Source organism: Monodon monoceros, unplaced genomic scaffold (genome assembly GCF_005190385.1).
Source record: "Monodon monoceros isolate NGI ecotype Baffin Bay Population unplaced genomic scaffold, NGI_Narwhal_1 Super_Scaffold_16, whole genome shotgun sequence".
Lineage (NCBI taxonomy): Eukaryota > Metazoa > Chordata > Mammalia > Artiodactyla > Monodontidae > Monodon > Monodon monoceros.
Genome location: NW_021703772.1, coordinates 58,088,360 through 58,103,839, shown reverse-complemented (window position 1 = coordinate 58,103,839; position 15,480 = coordinate 58,088,360). Strand labels below are relative to the sequence as shown.

Genomic DNA, 15,480 nt, shown 5'->3' with positions numbered 1-15,480 from the left:
TATGAAAGATTCTACATTTTATAGTTGAATATTATACTCCTTCCCCACAGGTTGAATGTCATTCATTTATTCTTTTTTTTAAATTTTAATTAATTTTTTTTTTTTTTTGGCTGTGTTGGGTCTTTGTTGCTGTGCACGGGCTTTCTCTAGTTGTGGCGAGCGGGGGCTACTCTTCGTTGTGGTGCACAGGCTTCTCACTGCGGTGGTTTCCCTTGTTGTGGAGCATGGGCTCTAGGCATGCGGGCTTCAGTAGTTGCAGCACTTGGGCTCAGTAGTTGTAGCACTTGGGCTCAGTAGTTGTGATGCACGGGCTTAGTTGCTCCATGGCATGTGGGATCTTCCTGGACCAGGGACTGAACCCGTGTCCCTTGCATTGGCAGGCAGATTCTTAACCACTGTGCCTCTAGGGAAGCCCCCGTTCATTTATTCTTGAGAACATCATGTGTCACTACTCAATGATACTAGGCAGCATTTGTGACACTCCAGGAAGATTTTCTTCCTCATTAGAGACTGCTGAAGTCTTAGGGGTCATTTAGAATGTATGGCTGTGACGGGTGTCAGGTGTTAAAGTGGGTGATTCAGAGTAAAGCTAATGTGGTACTCCAAACACCATGAAAAGAGCAGGCCCTTCTGCTGACAGGTCAGCTGTTGGTCTTTATTTTTTCTGGCTGTCCTTTTTGCAATGCATTGGTGACACTAACCCAGAAGTATGCAGAGAAACAGGAAGTCCAGGTTACTTCCCCAGAACAATGGATCAATGGTCAACCATCTACATGAAGAAAGCTGGGGCCACCTAGGTCCTTTACAACTGAATGTCCCTTACTGAAGGGGCAGGTGGGCACTGTGGTTCAGAGCAGGCTCTGAAGCCACACGGACTCGACTGAATCTCACCTCTGCCCAGTTAGCCATGTGAACTTGGACAAGCTGACCATCCTCAAATTCCTCATCTGTAAAATGAAGATAATAGTGTCTGCCTCATAGGGTTGTTATATGGATTCAGTGAGTTAATTCAGAGCACTTAGAACATTACCTGGCACATACTAAGCAATATCTATGTTATTAGATGCTATTATTATTACTCCTTGTCCAAACATCATTACTAGAAATCTGAAGAGGAATAATTCATTCCTGACTTCTGTCTGTAAGCGAGAGCAGGCAGGCACCCTCTTGCTTCTGTTTCCTAATGACTTCTTAGTAAGGGCGGCCACCGCTTAGTGCAGCTCACCACTTTTCCCTGCACTTCCAGGGCCCCCACCCAGCAACCTCCTTAGGTCAGGAAGCTTCTTACCCTGCAGAGGACGCTTAGGATCCGAGTCCCTTCACTCCCACTGCTGAGGCGTCTCCCCGTAGCTCAGGACCACCGGATCCTTTCCCTGTTGTCACTGCTGACCTCTGTACTCTCTCCACCACCAGGAACATCCTCCCTTTTCCTTCCTCCCTCTGTGTTGCTGGGGCCAGAGCTGAAGGGAACAAAGGGGAAGTTTCTACTAGGCCTCCATCCTTCCATGGGCATCTGGGTTGGAACTCAGAAAGCATCTTCTCCTAGTCACAACCTTATCTACAAATGATGGTTGGGCTCCCTCGGGCACCAGTCCTAAGGTTCAGTTTCCGGGGTGGCCAAGTTTGTCTAACGTCTCTGTAAAGCAGAGTCCACAGGGGTACCATTTACCAGTGTGTTGGTCCAGGATCTTTCTATGCACAACTGGAGACCCTGTAATGTTAGCACCAATCTCAAGAAGCAAGAGCAGTGTGCAGTTTCTTGGATGCCATCCAAGATGGTCTGCCTCTGAGCCAAAAGAGCAATGTGTTGTTCCTCAGACCAGGATTAAGAAACACAAACAAGACACTCACCCAGCGATGGTCACAACCACCAATCAATGGTCACTGCAGAACTCCCAAGGCAAAGCCCCAAGTGGGTATTTTTCTCCACCCCCGGGAATCCCCACCATCGTAGTGAACATCCTCCAGAGCGCACACTTACAGTCACCTGCATTTGGTGTTTGGTCTGAGACTGTACAAAGGGCACATTAGTGAGCAATGACCTCTGCTTTCTAAGACACTGCAAAGGCAGATGTGTACAAAACTCAGCAATCCATGTGCTTTCCCAGCAACATTTAGAATTGGTACTTCCTGGCTCTATCTGAAGTGTTCTGTAAAAGGGGTAAGCCAATGACATGTGTGTGCACATGTGTGTGTGTGTACACATGCACCTGTGGGTGGTAGATGATAAGGACACATGGTTTCAGGGTTGGGACCATGTGTGCACTAATACAGAATAAAAGTGAGTATAATGGATGTGTGTAGGTACACACGAGCTAGTGTGATTTTCACTGGATGTAAATAAAATAAGATCTGCCAGGCATACCTGGACTCACCTGGTTCACGTCTCGCTCCCACAAATAACATTACAAGAAAATCTTGGGATAATAGCTAATGGTCTTTTTTCAAGCATACAGTAAGATTCAAGTATTAATGAAGAACCCTGTGAGTTCCACGTCACACAGCCACACTATTTTAGCTAAAGGAGGAATGAGATAAACATCTATTTCTCTCCCTTATTTACCTAATACTTAGTCAAAAACAGGTAAAGTAACATTTCAGACTTATCAAATTTCTGACTGATAAGTTAAACTGTTAACAACTGCATTGTTTAGACAGTGCCTTATCAGGAGATGTCCGGTCTGTCCCACCACAGGCATCACAGACATCCTAGCCTCAGCCTTCTTCCCATTCTTACAAATTCCCCTACTCTATTTTTGCACAGTGTTTTATTGTTGTCAAGGTCATGTGACCACTAGGCAGCAAAGCTGGGATTATAAAACAACGGTAAACTCCTAGTCTACGGCTCTTCTGCACTCACTTTACTACTCTACCTTTAGCAGAGGATTCAGTGCAAAAGGAATTAATAAGCTGGTTGATATCAGGTCTTAGCCTGAAAGTGACTTGACTTTCAAGAGTCTATTTCTGAGGACTGATGGACATCCAAAACCAGGGGCAGAGTGAAAGTGAAGGCAGGGCAGAGGGGACACATGCCCTCAGGCAACAGCATATGAGGCCCCAAGAAGCTGAGTGTTTGCAAATCCCAATGCCAAAACTAGGGTCCGTGCCCAGTTCCCCCTGGGCACCGCTTTCCCTCACTGCCACTCTCTGGCTAAACCTAATACAGCTATGTAACAAGGCCAACCTGGTACCCAGAACCCAGTCCAGACAGGACTCTGGCTAGTTGAGGGCCAGTGGATTTCTGGCCTTGAGAATAACCTGTTTTTTTGAGTGGTGGAGAGTTCAGTCCTGCAGGACTGGGCCACCCATGGAGACTCAAGGTCTAGAGATTTTCCTGTTCTCATCAGACCTCCCATCTTACTGCACTGAAGTCTCCATTAGGACTGACTGTGGGGCTTCCCTGGTGGCGCAGTGGTTGAGAGTCCGCCTGCTGATGCAGGGGACACGGGTTCGTGCCCCCGTCCGGGAAGATCCCACATGCCGCGGAGCGGCTGGGCCCGTGAGCCATGGCCGCTGAGCCTGCGCGTCCGCAGCCTGTGCTCCGCAACGGGAGAGGCCACAACAGTGAGAGGCCCGCGTACCGCAAAAAAAAAAAAAAAAGACTGACTGTGAGAGCATACGGACAAGGCTGCATTCTGAACTCACTCAGCTCCCGTGGACCTTAGGGTTCTGCACAAGAACACACGTTCTGAGGAATTCCTCTGGCTCCATTATGCCAGGACTTCAGCCTCAGTCTCGCCTGGAACCTTGTGCTTCTCCCTGCTTTGGCCTGGCTCCCTCCAGGCAGACACATCAGTTTGCCCGTCTAGTCTGTGGCCTTTTCCCAGCAGGAGGCCCTTGGCTTGTCGCAGCCCCGACAGTTTGGCAGGAGGTACAAACTGATCTTTCCGGGGACACTGATCTGGACAATTCAGCCTCATTCAGGAGATCCAACTCTCAGAGGGTCCAACTCTGATGTGTTCTTTCTTAAATAGGACATCCCTTTACGAAGCTTCCTAGCCTTTAAAACACTCACATTAAAAACAGAGCAACATTTTATTATGGCAGATATCAAGGACTCACAGGGCTTCTTAATTTTCAGTTCCAACGTCTGCTGCCCAGACACAATCTTTTTGCCATCTGTGTCAGGTTAGTTACAAAGCACTGTTATTATTCTGGGCTACACAATGTTGGCCCGACCTACCCAGATACAAGAAATTTTGCAGATTGATTTAGTTATTCTGTTCATATAAATGAATCCAGTTGTACAGCTGTTTCTGATTAACCAATGTACTGCTGGAGTTATATACAAATAATTTTATAGTGAACTCAGCAACTACAAGGACAGGAGCAGTGGAATCTAGTCTCACCTCCCAGAAAAACAAGCAGGAGCAACAAGGGCAGGGGCTTTCAACCACACTCCAGGTTTAAATTCCTATCTGCTATGATTCACTTTTTCCTCTTGATGTAATTCAGCATAACTTATAACTAATGCTCTCAAAGAATGTTTGTCTTCAGACTTTAAGATTCAAGAGGGAAACCCAGTTAGCTGTGCAAGCTTAAAACTCCTTTAAAATTGCCCATCTTTGCGTTTTATAAGTTTCCATTTTTCCTGGTAAGACATTTATATTTCCTGAGACATTTCTTACATAATGTACTTCAGAAAGAGAAAATTGGAATCAAAAGTTCTGTATCTACTTTGTTATATGTAGATATCAAGTGTTTTGTTTCATTTCAATACAGAACAATTAAGCTCAGTGAGCTTAGGCTCAAGTTTCTCTTCTCCAGGTCTAGAAGACAAACCATATGCACATTAGAAAATTAAGGAAAAGACAGGGCATGAATAATTCAAATGAATGGAATTAAAAAAGAAAAAAAGGTAAAGAGAGTGACAAGTGCTCCCTAAAGAAATCATGTGAAACAAAACAGGAAAAAGAGATTAGAAAGTTTATACTTCTAAAATGAATTACACTGGCAAAGATGTGGGGAAACAGATATTTTCAAATAGTTTTAGTAGGACTATGAATTACTACAACTTTTAGAAAGTAATACCACTTTAGGGACTGTGACAGAAATCAAAGCTTCTGTATGCTAGTATGTTCTGAACACACGGATATTCGGGGAAGAACTGTAGTAGCACAAAACTTGAAATAATATGAACGGTTAAATTACGGAATATCAATCAGCCATAATATAAATGAGTTTTTAATTTGGAGAGAATGGCTATAATGTTTTGTTATGTTAAAAAAAAAATCTTGGGACTTCCCTGGTGCCGCAGTGGTTAAAACTCCGCCTGCCAATGTAGGGGACATGGGTTCAATCCCTGGTCCAGGAAGATCCCATATGCAGCGGAACAATTAAGCCCGTGAGCCACAACTACTGAGCCTGTGCTCTACAGCCCGCGAGCCACAACCTCTGAGCCTGCATGCCACATCTACTGAAGTCCACACGTCCTAGAGCCCATGCGCCGCAACTACTGAAGCCCACGCACTCTAGGGCCCGCGTGCCACAACTACTGAGCCCACATGCTTGCAACTACTGAAGCCCGTGCGCCTAGAGCCCATGCTCCGCAACAAGAGAAGCCACTGCAATGAGAAGCCCACGCACCGCAACGAAGAGTAGCCCCCGCTCACCACACTACAGAAAGCCCACGCGCAGCAATGAAGACCCAACGCAGCCAAAAGTAAATAAATAAAATAAATAAAAAATAAATCTTGTGGATATCAAAAAAGATATCTTCACCCCCATGTTTATGGTAGCATTATTTACAACAGCCAAGATAAGGAAACAACCTAAGTGTTCATCAATGGATGGATACAGAAAATATCTCACACACACGAATATTATTCAGCCAAGAAAAAGAAGGAAATCCTTCCATTTCTGACAACATGGATGGATCTTCAAGGTATTATGCTAAGTGAAATAAGTCAGAAAAAGACAAATACTGTATGGTCTCACTTAAATGTAGAATCTAAAAAAGCCGAACTTGTAGAAACAGAGATTAGAATGGTGGTTACCAGGGCCAGGGTAGGGTGGGGGGAGGTAGGAGAATTGGGAAGATGTTGGTCAAAGGGTACAAACTTGCAGTTAGAAGATGAATAAGTTCTAGGGATCTAATGTACAGTATTGTGATTACAGTTAACAATACTGTTTTAAATACTTGAAAGTTGCTAAGAGACTAGATCTTAACTGTTCTCATCACTAAAAAGAAATGATAATTATGTGACATGTTGGAGGTTAGCCAATCTATGGTGGTAATATATTACAATATATGAGTGTATCAAATCAACTTGTTGTATACCTTAAACTTATACAATGTTTTGTGTCAATTATGCCGCAATTAAAAATCATGTAGCCTAATGTGTATAAGGTTTCTATTTTTAATAGAAAAACTATATATGTGCATATATATTTGTACATAGTTTTATAAGCAAAGAGAAAAGAAGGGCACACCCCAAACTGGTAATATTGATTACCTCGAGTGGTTAGATTTGAGAGACACAGGAGAAAAATTAACTTTTTCTTTGTATATGTCTTTCTCTTCTGTTTTATTTATATCAAGCACATAATACTTTTGTAATCTCAACAAGGTAAAAACTATAATTTAATTTTTTTTAAGTGATAAGAGTCACATTTTCAGCAAAAACAAGGAAGCAAAGACTGAATTACAAAGACTGAGCACCTGGCTTGGTGGTTGACAAAAGGGACATGTTTCATCACAGCAAAGTAGAGATGATGTATGCAAAAATTCTGTACAGAAAGGAATGTTGTGGTTAAAGTAATACCATAATACCCCATGCACAGTCCTTTAACCAACTGAGAATTGTTTTCTCTTTTTCTTCTGCCAGTTCCTCATCAAAGGGAGAGGATTAAGGGGGGAAAGGTTTACAATGTTTAATTAATAAGGTTCTAGCTCCAACATCTTTGTAAAGTACCACGTAAAATAATCCCCAATTTTAACAATGATCTAATTTTTTATTTTGTCTCAAACAACACGTGAGGCTTTTTTTTTTTAAGCAGTGCTAAAACTCTAGGGAAAAGAATAATGTGGAATTTTACTCACAAAACCTGGGATTATTTAAACTGATGCTTTGGGTTAAATTTTAAACCATGTGCGGCAATCAAATTCTAGCTCTAATAGATAAGAATAGGCACTGCTAAAGTAAATTACTACTTTTTAAAGATTTTTAAAAAGACTTCAACTACTTTGCCTTTTTCTAGGCCCTCAAAAATTGAATTAGAAATGTCAATACCATCTGAAAACTTGTCTTAGTGTCCCCCAGCCTGCCTTCTGGGGCCTGGGAAAGATAACTGGTTTCGTCTTGTATTCTCCCTGCCCCCACCCTTTTCTCTCAATCCATCACCCTGGTCCTTCCTGAAAGACCCTCCCGCAGCAAATACATGTGCTCCTTACATTACATGAGCCTGCTCAAGAATACCCATTTCTTCCCCTTTTATGTCTGGCTGATCTTTCTCCTCTATTTAAATATCCATCCCCATAACACAAGTCTATTGTGGTGAAGACACTGACCTCACTGTTTACATTTTTTTAAAAAAATAGCTAGGGTACATGTTTTCTCAAGATCTTCTCCAAGGTCTAAAGGTTCTCTGCTTTCAAAATCTATCCTGCCTAGGGCAGAAAATAGTCTCAGAGTTTCCTGAAATATTATTTGATAACATGTTCAACACTTCAAAATTGCATCAAAGAAGTGGCCAGATTTCTTTCTTGGTCCCTCCCAGGCCTAAATTCTTCAGTCAACAGACCTAATCTCCTGCACACGTCTATAGAAAAATGCTTGGGAAGTTTCAGAAACGGGCTGGGTGACACACAAGTGGTTGAAAAGCAAGAAATTCAACCAACTGCCCATTTGGTCTGTGTAAGCCAACTAAATGATTATATTGACGCTGTCACTGAATTGGTTGGTTGTCTGACTTGACTCAATGGACTAGTTGTCTGGGCATCATTAGCAAGAGCTAACAGATGAGAAGATGGTCATTGAACAGGAAAATATATCCAGCCGGACAGCAGAATGCCATGCAACTATTAAGAACATAGTAGCAATATGTCCAAGAAACGCTGAAACTATCAGGCAAGCAAAATGCAAATAACCCAGTCTCAAACATGTGGGGTGGAGGAGGGAGAATAGGAGGAATGTAATCAAACTGTGTTTAGCTGTTACAACGAGGTAAGGTGTACACATTACATATTCAGTATTTAAAGTAACCAAGTATTGCCTATGAGAGAAAACATATATTTAAATAATGTAAATGTGTGTGCGTATATATATAGATAGATAGATAAATAGATGTGTATTGCCTATGTAAGAAAAATAGGACATATGTAAAATTTACTTTTATTTTAAATCGTAATTGACTCCTCTGGCCAAGGAAACTATTTGGCCCTCAACTTTCCATTTTATTCACCATTTCCTTCCTCCTGCAGACACCTCTTACCTGAGAGGACTATTTATCCTCCAAATACAAAGGAGTCTGTGGCAGTCTGGGGAGAGGCTAATGTCCTTCAATTTTGCTTAAACTCCTTTCTCAAGTTGTACATCACCTCTTAGCTCAAAGAAAAAGATGGAAAATCCGTGGGTGGGAGAGCCTGAATGCTCACTAACATGGAAGTGAACCACATACAGGTATTAGATCAGGAAATGTTACTTCTTAGGTTCTACAATAATAATTTCCACATTCCCCACAAGAACACAAAATCCCATTCCTTTATTATTAGGATCATTGTTATTTTTCAATTTGGAAGAAATAAAGATAAACAGCATTTAAAGATAATTATGTATGTGATGAAAAGTAATGTATTATACATATCAATCATGGTGAAGGATGAAATCACTCTTAGGATGAAACTTGTTTCCCAGCATCTTCAGAAGCCAACATCAAAATCGACTTTGCCTTCATAAAAAATTCACTCACCTCAAACCTTACAACCAGAGTGGTGGAAATAAACTGTCATTCAACAAACATTAATTGAGAACCTACTGTACAAGAACCTACTGTTTCTGAGAGAATGTAAAAAAAAAAAAATTATTTCCTTCAAAGAGTTTACAATCTAATGAGGGAGAAAAAAACACATGCAAGTGACTCCAATACAGAATAGACTGGATTCCGAGCCACAGGTGAGGCCCAAACAGACAGCAATGAGAATTTACTAAGAAGAGGGATGAATCGGCTCCAGAAGAAGACGGCGTTTCGACTTTTCTTAAGAAGCATGTTTTTACAATGTGAACCATGTTCATCGAAGCCACTGAACTAACAAAATTTGTAGGTGATTGTGTCTCCTGTTTATTTTAGCTGTATTCTTCTCTTATTGAGTATTAACAAAGTCTGCTATTTTTCTTCTCAACAAGTACTTGTGGCCAATATGAAGAATCTATAGGATTCAACATACAAGTGAGGAGAAGGGCAGTGTCAAGAGAAGAAATGGCAAAGCAGAGGCATACAGATGGGAATGGAAAAGAATCTTTGGCTGGAGTCCACAGCAATGAAAAGTCGTGTATAATACAGCAGAAGGTGAAGTTAAGGGTTAAAAGTGCAGAGCTTGGAATCAGACTGCCCCAGGCTTGAATACTAGTTCTGTCACTAGCTGTGTGGCCTTGGGCAAGTTACCGAACTTCTCTCAGTCTCAGGCTCCACATACATGTATAGAATCTACCTCATGGGGCTGTGTGACTATTAAATGATTCAATTAAATGACACACAGTAAGTGGTAATGTTAAAGAAAGGAAAGAGGGAGGAAGGGAGGGAGGAAGGGAGGGAGGGAGGGAGGGAGGGAGGAAGGAAGGCAGGAAGGAAGGAAGGAAGGAAAGGAAGGAGAGGTTTTGTAAAGCTTGGGCCAGATCACAGAAAGCTTTGAAAATCTGATTCACTTAAATTAATATAACTAAGCAATAAAAGGAAATTAAAAGGAAGTTACTGAGTTACAATGGAAAGATGGCTTATTAGAAGAGAAACAATATATCCCTCGTAGGCAATGCTAAAATGTTATAGTCAGCAGATTTTTATACATGTGCAGATTTTGGTATCCACAGGGGGCCCTGGGCCAATGCCCCTCGGACACCAGGGGATGACTACTTGTATAACATCACAGCAACATGGTTTTACAATATGAACCATGTTTCTGAAGCTTCTAAACTAATGAAAATTGTAGGTGATTGTTTTGCCTGTTTATTTTAGCTACGTTCTTCTTTTATTGAGTATTAGCAAAGTCAATTATTTTTGACTTCTCACCAAGTATGGATGCCTGACCTGACGCCTGCAATGCTGAGCAGGCTCCCCAGGAATCAACGTTTCTTGACTCCTGGCCGCCAGAGAACACGAGAGCAGAGCTGCTCCCATCCGGTGGGCATGGGCGCTCTACCTGTGACCAAAGCAGCTTGGCCTGGGGCAGGCGGTCCCCCGGTCAACCCACACGGATGAGGGCCACTGTGCGACCACCACAACATGTTACCCCAGCACTTCCTGGTGCCAAAGGGACAGGAAAGTAGCACATCTTTCTTCCCCTGGCCCTTTATCTGCCCTGGTCGTCTCAACAGAGTAGCTTGATTGGCTAAGCAGATACCACAGGCCGGTAGCCCTCCCCTCCCCCCCCACACTGACGTTCTCCTCTGTGATATCCCTCCTCCTCAGCTGTTAAGAGAATACATGAGGTGATCAGTGTGAGATGCTCGATAAACTACAGACAGCTGAGGGATTATTATGTGCTAATTTATATACAAAAGCAGTTCCTATGTTTAGGCTCTTTTTTAATTTCCCTATGGAAAGAAGAATACCTACACAGTGTTTTGCGCAAATTAACACTGATAATAACAATGACCCACAGTCTCGGCCTTGGCGCCATCTTCTGAGGAACCTCCGCACCACGAGAGCGAAGGTGAGCAGTCCCTGCCGGTGGGCTGAGGCTGTAAGAACTGGAGATTGTGGGAGTAGACGTGGCAAGGGAAGGCCGCCATCGTTCTGGATCACTGGGTTCTCAAGGGCGCCCAAGAGCTGTTGGGAGAGGAAGGATAGTTTGGGGAGAAGCAGAGGAGGTGGTGGTGGAGGAAGAGGCAAAGGCGCAGGCTGAAGCGCAAAAGAAGAGAGATGGGGCAGAGGTCCAAGTAAACTCGTACACCCATGGAAGCCACGGGAGCAGAAACAACGGAAGCCAGAGGCCAGGCACGCTGGTACAAGTCGTCGGACTGCATGCCAACTGTCTAGAACTTGTCTCAATGGATCCGGAACATTTATGGCCATTCTGATCGCCTCGACCACCTCTGAGAGACCCATCTTGCTGGTATCAAAACGGTCCCTTTCAGTCCTTTGCCCTGGACTTGTGACATTCTGGACTAGTTCTGTTCTCAGCTGTGGCTGAATGTAACATGTGTACAATAAATCATCTCTTTTGCTGTCTTAGCTGAAGAAAAATAATAACAATAATGGCCCACAAATACCTAGCAGCAGCATGTCCTGGATAATCCGCCAAGTGATTCACATCCATGACTTCATCCGACCCTCAGAACAACCCCGTAGGTACAGGTGGTTACAGTACTCTGATTTTAAAGATAAAGAAACAGAAGTCGCAGAACATGTGGAAGACAGAGCTGGGAATGGAAGATCTGCCTGACCTCCTGGCTCACGGTTTTACCTTTAGGGACTCTGCAGGTGGTACTACGTCAGTACCACCTGGGGGGGCTTTCAAAAATAGATTCCTGGGCCTCACCCCAGCCTTACAGAATCAAGCCTTTTTAAGTCACACCCATGACTAAGGACCAGCGTACTTCAATACTGGTTAAAGCGTGTTAGGTAGATAGCGTTTCTCAACTAATTGAAGGTATTCTGGGGAATATGGTGAGCCTCAGAGTTTTTATTACTTCAAAGTATAAAAGGCAGAGTTAATTATTCTAACCTGACCGTAATCGCTACAAGGTGAGAACAACTGATAAATGTTGGGCTGGGCAATGAGGCCCGTAAGGAAGTATTCATTTCTCCCAGGGAGGAGGAAACTGAACTGTTCCTCAGTTGGAGCAGGGAAGATGGAACACAATGTACATGTGCCTATGAATCTTCCCATGCCTGGCACATGGAAGACACTTGGTAAATACTCGTTAGATAGACAAATGAGGGAAGACTGACTCCCTCCAGCTGGAAGTAATTTCACTCTCCTCTAAATTCCCTGTATTTGCTCTGTACCTTTTTTTCATCTTATTTACCACATTCTACCCTGAATTCCTGCTGTTCAAAACCATGTCTCATCTCTACCAGGAGGTAAGCATTCAGGGACCAAACCCCATCTGCTTCTGAGCTAGGTCTCCCCTTCTACCCTGGCACAGGGCACAACAGTGACCCCTAAAAGGGACCCTCAATGCTAAATGAGCATGTTGCTTGATTTCAACTGTGAGCCGATTCACATACGTGGGTCCTGGCTATTCACAAGGCCTAACAAACCGTCCAGCACTGCAACATAATTGTGGATTGCTGGGTCACAGTGGCAGAGAAACCTCTGTATGAAAATCATTAGGAAGGGAGGGCAGGCTTCCGGAAGATGACGGCTCTGGGACACACAATCCCAAATAACAGATGCTGAAAACCGAAGGGGTTACAGCAACAACAACAAAAGGCACTTTTCTTTAATTCTGTTCTCCTAATGTGCACTGTAAAAACCATGTATGTTCCTAAAATTACAACTGTAGTGAGGAACACCCTGAAATATCTAAGACAGTGACACAGACCCAGTAACAAATACTTCCCATAAAAGCGGGCTCATCCCTGGCCAGAGCAACTAAGACAGTGCGTTTAAAAAGTAAAGGCATCCCACCTCCTCACTGCCCCTGTCCCACAACTTTAGCCCTTTACTGTGTCTGCGTGGCCCTCCAATGCCCTGTGCTGTGCTTTTTGCTGTTTCACACGCCATTATCCCACCTGATCCTCACACGATGAGATGGAGGAAGAGCAAAGGTTATCAACCCCATTTCTTGGATGAGATAAGTGAGGCTCAAGGTACACAATATGCATGATATGCCTAAGGGGCCAGAAAGTGGTTGAACACACAGTAGACACTTAACTGCTGAAATGAACAAACAAATGAAAGAAGGCATGAATCTCTCCACCTGGAAGTAATCTCATTGTCTCTAAATGTACCAGAATCTGATTTTACCTTGCTTACAAATCTCCCTGTTCTACATCACACAAACCTAAGAGTTTATGTGCTGCTCAGGGAGCCAAAATTATGGCAGAGGTTGGGTAGGTCCCAAGGAAGAAGATGATATTAAAATGTTTTAATAACATCTGCAGAGTCTAGTCTGCACAATTCCACTCAACAGGTAATGGGCTCCTACAGGTGGCGGCGGATTTGGTCCCTGAGAAACTCAACCTTGTGGGGATGTCAGGCAGGTAAAGATACACAGCAAGAGTGAAGGCAGAGTTGTAAGCACTGTAAAGAGGGATTAAGATGTAAATATTGCTGGCCTATGCAGGATCTCTCACCTCCGGAAGTCAAAAAATATTTTATGCAAACTGAAAAGGAAAATTCTTCGGAGTTATTTTATCCACTAGAGAAAAAGGCATTTTTTTGAGGAGGAAAAAATATGCCAATGACTCAAAATGAAGCTGCAGTATTGTTTTGGAATTGCCTTGGGAAACTGGCAAAAGAAAACCCACCTAGGGCGGGACTCTGTCCAGGGGCTCCGCGGCTGCACCGCCTAAAGCCTGGGACTACCCACGGCCAGCGATCGGGGGTGGGGTCCAGTGACCGTGCAGGGGACAATAGTGACACGCAATTTTCAGAAAAAGGTACCAAGTACATCCAGTCACTGCTGACAACCTGAGAGGCTTCCCAGAGAACTGAGATAAAGTCAGGAGCCGGTGGCCCAGGACGGAATATGTATTCCTCCGGGATTGAGCAGGACCAAGGACCTGGCCAGGCTGGGCCCCTCGCAGAAGCACCCTTTGTTAATCTCAAAGAGTTCAAAGTCTAAACATGAGTTGAAGATTTAGGGTCCCCGTGACTGGGTCAGCTGGTTTCTCTTACCCTTGCAACTTTCTTTAACTGTTCTATTTTAAAAAGAAAATGTAGAGGGAATGAGACTGCAGTGAAGCTGTCCGGAAAGTTCGGGAGAGGCCCCGGGAGAAAATCGCTGACGGGGACTATAAGTCCTCTAAGGTCACTGGACACATCGAACGCGCGCGTCTACACCGCCCACTGCGCGAGCAGCAGCCTGGGGCACCCGGCGGGAAGAGAGTTTGGGAAGCCGAGTTGCGGGATGGGTACGATTCCCCAGCGAAGAAAGCGAAGCGGCTCCAGAGCAGGAACTGGCCCCGGAGATGCCCGAAAGTCCCCATCCGCCGGCGCTGGGGATGGGAGCAAGGGGGAAGACGCGCCCCAGCGCATCCCCGCGAAGCCCCTGCCCCGGGTACCCACAGCGCGAGCGGGGCCGAGCCCCCCGGGCGGCCCCAGGCTCGGCGGAGCCAAGCAGCGCGCCCAGCCCCAGAGGCGCCTGCGTCCGGAGCCCATCGGTCCGCGGCCCCTTCTTCCCCCGCCCGCCGGCCAGCCGGCAGGACGCGCGAGCCGCCGGGCCCGAGTCGAGCCCCCCAAGAGACCACGCGCCCGCGCCCCCGCCCGCAGCGGACGCAGCCCCGACGTCCCCGCGGCCCCCGCCCGTGCCCACCCGGCGCCGAGCCGCGCCGCGCCGCGCCGCCCAGCCCCTCCCCGGGGTCCCCGGCGGCTGCCCGGGTCTCCACGGGCGTTGCCCGGAACCCGGCTGAGTCCCCGGAACCCGGTCGCGCCCTCGGTGGCGGCGGCAGCGCGTCCCTTACCGCGCAGCGGCTCCGTGGGGCTCCAGGGCCTCGCGGCGCGCCGGGCATTTTTTTCTGGGAAACTTCTCCCCAGTCCGTAGGGCTAAGCAGCCGGGCAGGAAAAGTGCTCAGCGCCGGGAGGCTGCGACCATCCGGGAACTTCGCTGGGATGTAAACCCTCCCCCTCGGCTCCCGGTCCCCACCCCCCTGCGGCCCTGCCACATGTGGACGCGCGGCGAGGCAGCCGTCTGCCCTTCGTCCTCCTGTCTGCGCGCCGCGCCCGCGCTGCCCCTTGCCGAGGTTCTGCGCCCCGCGGCCTCGGGACCCTGGAGGAACGTGGCAGTAGTGGGGCGGTTAGGAGTCTGGGGCTCGTGTGTCGCTCCGTCTCCCTCCCCTGTGTTTGCAGAAGAGCGGGAACTGGAAGGGGTGTCCAGCCGAGGGCCCTTTCCCCCAAGGACTGCAAGCTTTCCAGCTTCCCGCTGCCGGGGTTAGCCCCCAACCCCGAGGGAAAGCCTTTTCTCATCGCCTTCTCCTCTGTTCTCAAAAGAAGGGGCCTGCTTTGAGACATCTTAAATAGAAATTCATCTTAAAAATAAATTTTAAAATGGACTGGCGCCCACAGAGGCCCAGGGTCCATCCACATCTGTCTTCCTGAACACTGCATGGGGACAGCACTGCTACTCCTCTCGTGTAAAGATGCCCGCCCCTCCCCCT

At 45.8% G+C, this 15,480-nt stretch overlaps 1 protein-coding gene across 3 annotated transcripts in view; it reads right to left on the bottom strand.

Moving 5' to 3' along the window:
* The window catches only part of WIPF1 (WAS/WASL interacting protein family member 1), a 113,133-nt gene extending 98,218 nt beyond the window's left edge, over positions 1 to 14,915 (bottom strand). Inside the window, exons 1-2 of one of the 3 annotated variants that reach the window (XM_029225413.1) lie at positions 14,788 to 14,867; positions 1,289 to 1,460 (exon numbers count right to left, since the gene is read on the bottom strand). The gene's annotated coding sequence lies outside the window, so the exon portion shown is untranslated. Of the gene's footprint in view, positions 1 to 1,288; positions 1,461 to 14,787 lie in introns of all 3 variants that reach the window. The other 2 variants (XM_029225412.1, XM_029225411.1) reach the window with 2 other exon arrangements.
* Between the last annotated feature and the right edge of the window lie 565 nt (positions 14,916 to 15,480).